Raw genomic sequence first — 7,833 nt, 5'->3', positions numbered from 1 at the left:
GAAAAGATGCAGTATTTGTATTTAGGTTCTTACTTGAAAAAAACAAAAAAGAAAATTGGCAACATTACATTGTTTTCCAAATATGCTTTTAAAATATTCAGTTCAGTTCAGTTGCTCAGTCATGTCCACTCTTTGCAACCTCATCAATTGCAGCAGCCAGGCCTCCCTGTCCATCACCAACTCCCGGAGTTCACTCAAGCTCACGTCCATCGAGTCGGTGATGCCATCCAGCCATCTCATCCTCTGTCGTCCCCTTCTCCTCCTGCCCTCAATCCCTCTCAGCATCAGAGTCTTTTCCAATGAGTCAACTCTTCACATAAGGTGGCCAAAGTACTGGAGTTTCAGCTTTAGCATCATTCCTTCCAAAGAACACCGGGGACCGATCTCCTTTAGAATGTACTGGTTGGATCTCCTTGCAGTCCAAGGGACTCTCAAGAGTCTTCTCCAACACCACAGTTCAGAAGCATCAATTCTTCGGTGCTCAGCTTTCTTCACAGTCCAACTCTCACATCCATACATGACCACAGGAAAAACCATAGCCTTGACTAGACGGACCTTTGTTGGCAAAATGATATCTCTGCTTTTTAATATGCTTTCTAGGTTTGTCATAACTTTCCTTCCAAGGAGTAAGTGTCTTTTAATTTCATGGCTTCAATCACCATCTGCAGTGATTTGGGAGCCCAAAAAAATAAAGTCTGACACTGTTTCCACTGTTTCCACATCTATTTCCCATGAAGTGATGGGACCAGATGCTATGATCTTCGTTTTCTGAATGTTGAGCTTTAAGCCAACTTTTTCACTCTCCTCTTTCACTTTCATCAAGAGGCTTTTGAGTTCCTCTTCACTTTCTGCCATAAGGGTGGTGTCATCTGCATATCTGAGGTTATTGATATTTCTCCCAGCAATCTTGATTCCAGCTTGTGCTTCTTCCAGCCCAGCGTTTCTCATGCAAGAGTCTGGAAATTGCAATCACACTTGGAGCATAGATCACACATCCTTCCTTCATTCTTGCTAAATGAAAGGGAATTGTCATTCTGGTTTTATAAACCATTACAAAGAAATTTAGTTTTATGTTATTTCTCTGTCAATTCAGATAAGTTCCCTCCACAAAACCAAAAGCAAACAAAGATAAAACAAGATAAAAATAAACAAATAATTAATAGGGAAGTAACTATAATATAGTTATATTTTATTTTGTGAAGTGCACATATGACTGAAATTCTGCTATCATATTTCTTTCCTTCTATATTCTATTGAAAATCCCATATTTCCTATAGAATTAACATCGCTATTTCCTTTGATATAAAAATATTAAATAATTCAATAAACTTTTCTCTAGTAATCTAGGAAAATGATTATGAAATTCTTGATAACTTATTTGAAAAGGTACCAATAAAAAATGTGATTAGATGTAGTTTGAAAAAACAATGAGCTCAACTGTAGAGAACCTAATGCATCATGATGACAATATAGATTCACAGTGGGAAGAAAAACTAAAAGTAATTTTCTCCATGTGATTTTTGAAGTCATTAGAGTCAACCTAATCTATACCACCCCTATTTCTAGTTGTATTACTATGTAATCAGCCTTCAATGAATGCTTCCTTTCAAATTGTTTTATAAATATCAGTTATATTAATTTGATTGATATGGTGTTTTTCAAGGTTTCTATATACTTAAAGAAAATTTTTTCTGCTTCATCAATTGTTAAGGGTAAAGTTTTAAAGTCTCAACTATAATTGTATATACTTTTCATTTTAATTTTATATAATTTTGATTTCCCTTTAGTTCTGCCAGTTTTTGCTTTTATTATTAGGGGTATGACAAATAAGATTAAATATATTTGTGTATATATAATTTTATTGGAGTATAGTTGATTGACAATGTTGTGTTACTTTCAGGTGTACAGCAAAGTGAGTCAGTTATCCATATAGCTACATTTTTTGGATTCATGTCCCATATGGCTCATTACAGAATATAGAGTCGAGTCCCCTGTGCTATACAGTAGGTCCTTTGTGTTGCTGTTGTTCTAGTCACTAAGTTGTGTCTGACTCTTCACAGGTCCATGGACTGTAGCCCACTAGGCTCCTCTGTCCATGACATCTCCCAGGTAAGAATACTGGAGTGGGTTGCCATTTCCTCCTCCAGGGATGTTCCTGACCCAGGGATGAAATCTGTGTCTCCTGCATTGGCAAGCGGATTCTTTACCTCTGAGCCACCAGGGAAACCCACAGTAGGTCCTTATTAGTCATCTATTTTATATATAGTAGTGTATATATATATATATATATATATATATATATATATGGAGAAGGCAATGGCAACCCACCCCAGTACTCTTACCTGGAAAATCCCACGGATGGAGGAGCCTGGTAGGCTGCAGTCCATGGGGTCGCTAAGAGTCAGATACGACTGAGCAACTTCACTTTGACACTTCATTTTCATGCATTGGAGAAAGAAATGGAAACCCACTCCAGTGTTCTTGCCTGGAGAATCCCAGGGACGGGGGAGCCTGGTGGGCTGCCATCTATGGGGTTGCATAGAGTCAGACACGACTGAAGCAACTTAGCAGCAGCAGCAGCAGTGTATATATGTCAATCCCAATCTTCAAATTATTCTTCCCTTCTTTTCCCCACTGTCAGCTATAAGTTTGTTTTCTACGTCTTTGACTCTGGCCTCTGTTGTGTAAATTAGTTCATTTGTACCACTTTTTTTAGATCCTACATATAAGCAATATCATATGACATTTGGCTTTGTCCAACTTACTTCACTCAATGTGACAATCCTTAAGTCCATTCATGTTGCTGCAAATGGCATTACTTCATTCTTTTTATGGCTGAGTAGTATTCCATTGTATATATCACATCAATATCCACTCCCCTGTTGATGTATTTTTAGGTTGCTTCCATGTTTTGGCTACTGTCAACAATACTCCAATGAACAACAGGATGCCTATATTTTCAAATTATGGCTTTCTCTGTATATATGCCTGGAACGGGATAGCTGGATTATATGCTAGATCTATATCTAGTTTTTCAAGGAACCTCCATACTGTTCTCCATAATCATTGGGCCAATTTACATTCCTACTAGCAGTGTAAGAGGGTTGCCTTTTCTCCACACCCTCTCCAGAATTATTATTTGTAGATGTTTTAATGATGGCCATTCTGACTGGTGTGGGGTAATACCTCATTGTAGTTTTGATTTACATTTCTCTAATATTTAGTGATGTTGAGCATGTTTTCATGTGCTTTTTGCCCATCTGTATGTCTTCTTTCAGAGAAGGCAATGGCACCCCACTCCAGTACTTTTGCCTAGAAAATCCCATGGACAGAGGAGCCTGGTAGGGTGCAGTCCATGGGGTCACTAGAGTTGGACACGACTGAACGACTTCACTTTCACTTTTCACTTTCATGCATTGGAGAAGGAAATGGCAACCCACTCCAGTGTTCTTGCCTGGAGAATCCCAGAGACGGGGGAGCCTGATGGGCTGCCATCTATGGGGTCACACAGAGTCGGACACGACTAAAGTGACTAGCAGCAGCAGCATGTATAATGTATATTTACTGGATAAATATATGGAGAAATGTATATTTATTTGATCACATTCAGCAAAAGTAAAAAGGTTTTCTAGTAATATTTAACTTTTTTCTGAGTAAGGAAAAAGTAAAACAGAAATTCACAGCCCTAAATTTAAGATACTAAAGGGTGGTTTGGCTTTTCTGAAAACTTCAATATGTAAGAAATTAAAGCAAGAATTCTGATAAATGAACTTAGGTTTATCTCAGTCTTAGAACATATCACTCACTTTTTCTCGTAAGGTACCTAGTTTTTTGTCTCATGTTGTTTTCTTTGTAATTTGATTTTGTTTCAAATCTGATTGCTCTTTAAGATTGAATTTTAAATGTTTGCTTAAGAAAGCCAATCGATATATAAGACAAATCATGTGGGCCTGGAAAATATGACACATTAAATAAAAGGTTATATCTGCTTCAATAGAAAAGACTTAAAGAATTTTGAAACAGAATTAAACTTTAACAGCATGACTGCTATTTGACACAAATAATATGAACCTAAATCAATACTTGTTTGAAAATGTGTTGAGAAAGACTTGTAGAAGATATTGCCAAACTGAGTCGTTGGCCAAGCTGTGGGTAGTTGGTAAGAGGTATGTGTCTTGGATGGAAGTTGAAAGGAAAGCACTTATTTTGAGCTTTCAGAAGAGAGAAGGAATTAGGGAGATGGAGAGAGTAGGAGGTTTTGTGAAGGTGGTAACTGATGAGTTGGGTCCTCAATTAAGGATTGGCTGAGATAGAAAGTTGCTCTTTTTTTTTTTTTTTTTTTTTTTGCCAAAAGAAGATGCAGAGATGAGAAAAGTGGGATCTAGTGAAGAAATGTGTGCAAGCTGTGCAAAGGGAATTTGTGGCTCACAGTTAAGTTTGCATTCAGGCTGTATTGTAAATAGCCTCCAGTAGGGTCTTTATCCTCCAGGACAGTGACTCCAAAAATGTTTCCACCCTTGTTTCCACCCTCATTTCACATTAACCCTCCTTCATGAAATGCCCTCTGATATTTTCTATTCTGTTTTATTCTTCACTGTTTCATTTATAAAGAATTCTAGCATGATCCATCTTAGAAATTATGTTTAGATCCATCTTAGAAATTGCGTTTTAGGAAGTCAAAACGCACAGTCTGTAAATGACGCTCTAGTTAAATTAATGGGAAGTGTCTGAGTTGAAAAATAGAGAAGGAATATGAGCTTGACTGGTTGCAGAGAGTGACTAGAGGGGAAGGGACAGGGAAATCTAGCTTGGCTGCTTATTGTGGACACTGGGAAAATATTTGTTGAATTAATTAATATAAAATGAGCAAAGGCATTGTAAAACAGGCTGAGCAGAAGGAATGAGAGAATGAGAGAATGATCTTAAGGTGATGAGAGAGAAATGAAGAAATGCATGCAACACACACATAGAAGACCACATAAGATTTTCTAAAAATCCTTCAGTATGTATGTACTTATGTATATATAAACATTGAATTAGTCATTAATAAAATCAAAGCAGATTTAGGAAACAAATGTCTCAAAAACTTCTTGAAATGCTATAAACATGTCCAAACTATTTAAAACTAAGCCAACTAGCCATGTAATGGAAAAATTTATATAGCTTTAGGAGAAAAGGAAAGAAATGCTTAGCATCCACCATAAGCCAGACATTAATATGTGCAATTTCTCATTTAATTCTCACAAGTCTGTCAAACAAATATTAATGCCCTTGTTCTACAGATAAGGAAATGAGCCTCAGGGGTTAGTAGTTTTTCCAAAGTCAAAGAGCCCATCAGATCATGAGCAGTTATCTGGGGCCAGGTGGTGTTGTTCAGTCGCTCAGTCATGTCCGACTCTTTGCAACCCATGGACCGCAGCACGACACCAGGCTTCCCTATCCTTCACCACCTCTTGGAGCTTGCTCAAACTCATGTCCATCGAGTCAGTGATGCCATCCAACCATCGCGTCCTCTGTCGTCCCCTTCTCCTCCTGCCTTCAATCTTTCCCAGCATCAGGATCTTTTTCAATGAGTCAGCTCTTCACTGGGGCCAGGTGTGTCTGGTTTCAAAGCTTGGGCTTTATTGATAGTGTAAAATTCTATTCTGAAAAAATGCTACACTTCTTTTTTAAAAAAAAAATAAGGTGTATTTCATTTCAGTACACAGCAGCACTTTTCAACCCAACTTGGGGTGTCAAAATAACTCTTTATAATCCATACTTCACTATTTACAAAGGAGAAATAAGGATTTATAAAGAATGCTTTAAAAATAAATTTTAAATTAAGTTTTAAACTGGCTGTAATAGTTGCAATTAAATGCAAGCTCCAGATACCCTAAAGTTTTCAATTAAAAAACAATCAGGGTGCCATCTCAAGAACAGATGGGAAATTGTCCATTTTTAAAAATCATCTCCTCTCCCAACGGATTATACATGCAGAAACCAAGTCATAAATCATATTAGTGAAAAATAACAACATAAGCAGTGCTACAAACCTTATCCAGAGTTAGGATTTCAATGGAAATTCAATTGATTGAATGGTAAAATTGGAATACTAACTAAGCTAGCAATTTCGAGAAAAAACACACAGTAAAATGCATGTGTTTCAACAATAGATCAAATTTTTTTCATTAATATTTTAATGTCAGATCATTTTCAAGTTGGATACTTTAGGAATCGAAACATGCTTTTTTTGGTGAAAAGAAAAAACTTTGCCTTAATTTTGTATCTCTTCTTCATTTATCTAATTTCTGTATATAAACTTCTTTTCCAAAATATTGCATTGGCAAATTATGTTGTTTGGAGCTGAGTTCCAAAGACAAACACTACAAATAACTGAAACAAAACAATAAGCAATAAACAAACAGCTCCTCTAGATGGTACAGAAATATTTGCTCTGATGTGGGAATAATAGCATATATCTGAGAAACCTGTATGCAGGTCAGGAAGCAACAATTAGAACTGGACATGGAACAACAGACTGGTTCCAAATAGGAAAAGGAGTACGTCAAGGCTGTATATTATCACCCTGCTTATTTAACTTCTATGCAGAGTACATCATGAGAAACGCTGGGCTGGAAGAAGCACAAGCTGGAATCAAGATTGCCGGGAGAAATATCAATAACCTCAGAGATGCAGATGACACCACCCTTATGGCAGAAAGTGAAAAGGAACTAAAAAACCTCTTGATGAAAGTGAAAGAGGAGAGTGAAAAAGTTGGCTTAAAGCTCAACATTCAGAAAACGAAGATCATGGCATCTGGTTCCATCACTTCATGGGAAATAGCTGGGGAAACAGTGGAACGAGTATCAGACTTAATTTTTTTTGGCTCCAAAATCACTGCAGATGGTGATTGCAGCCACGAAATTAAAAGATGCTTACTCCTTAGAAGGAAAGTTATGACCAACCTAGATAGCATATTCAAAAGCAGAGATATCACTTTGCCAACAAAGGTCCGTCTAGTCAAGGCTATGGTTTTTCCAGTGGTCATGTATGGATGTGAGAGTTGGACTGTGAAGAAAGCTGAGTGCCGAAGACTTGATGCTTTTGAACTGTGGTGTTGGAGAAGACTCTTGAGAGTCCCTAAGACTGCAGGAGATCCAACCAGTGCATCCTAAAGGAGATCAGTCCTGGGTGTTCATTGGAAGGACTGATGCTGAAGCTGAAACTCCAATACTTTGGCCACCTCATGAGAAGAGTTGATTCATTGGAAAAGACCCTGATGCTTTGGGAGGGACTGGGGGCAGGAGGAGAAGGAGACGACAGAGGATGAGATGGCTGGATGGCATCACCGACTCGATGGACATGAGTTTGAGTGAACTCTGGGAGTTGGTGATGGACAGGGAGGCCTGGCATACTGCGATTCATGGGGTCACAAAGAGTCAGACACGACTGAGCAACTGAACTTAACTGAACTGATGGACACCTTATGAGGTCAGACATTTTATTCTGGTGCAGCTGTGGAATTTGATGTGCCTTCATTTACATCCTTCCCCACAAGCAATTTTCTCAGCAATCTAGAAAACAATAGTTTCTATCCCCCAGGCTCTACAGACTGAAATTAAAGCTTGGAACTTCTTAATGTGTAACACTAGTCTTCAGTTTAAATGTACAACTGGGATGACTAGCCACAGGAGTGTCTTGGAGGTCATTTCTAGGCAGGTATTCATCTTTTAGAAGCATTTTCAGGGATGACATATTTCTAATGTTTAAAGGTTTATTAGATACATCCCCCAAGCTAAACAGGCTATTTAGAATACAACCTTTTGAATTTGGATAACTCTAATATGATGC

The sequence above is a fragment of the Bos indicus x Bos taurus genome, chromosome 20, assembly GCF_003369695.1.
Source record: "Bos indicus x Bos taurus breed Angus x Brahman F1 hybrid chromosome 20, Bos_hybrid_MaternalHap_v2.0, whole genome shotgun sequence".
In the NCBI taxonomy this organism is placed as follows: domain Eukaryota; kingdom Metazoa; phylum Chordata; class Mammalia; order Artiodactyla; family Bovidae; genus Bos; species Bos indicus x Bos taurus.
The sequence above is the reverse complement of the archived record's forward strand: the minus strand, read 5'-3'. Positions refer to the sequence as shown.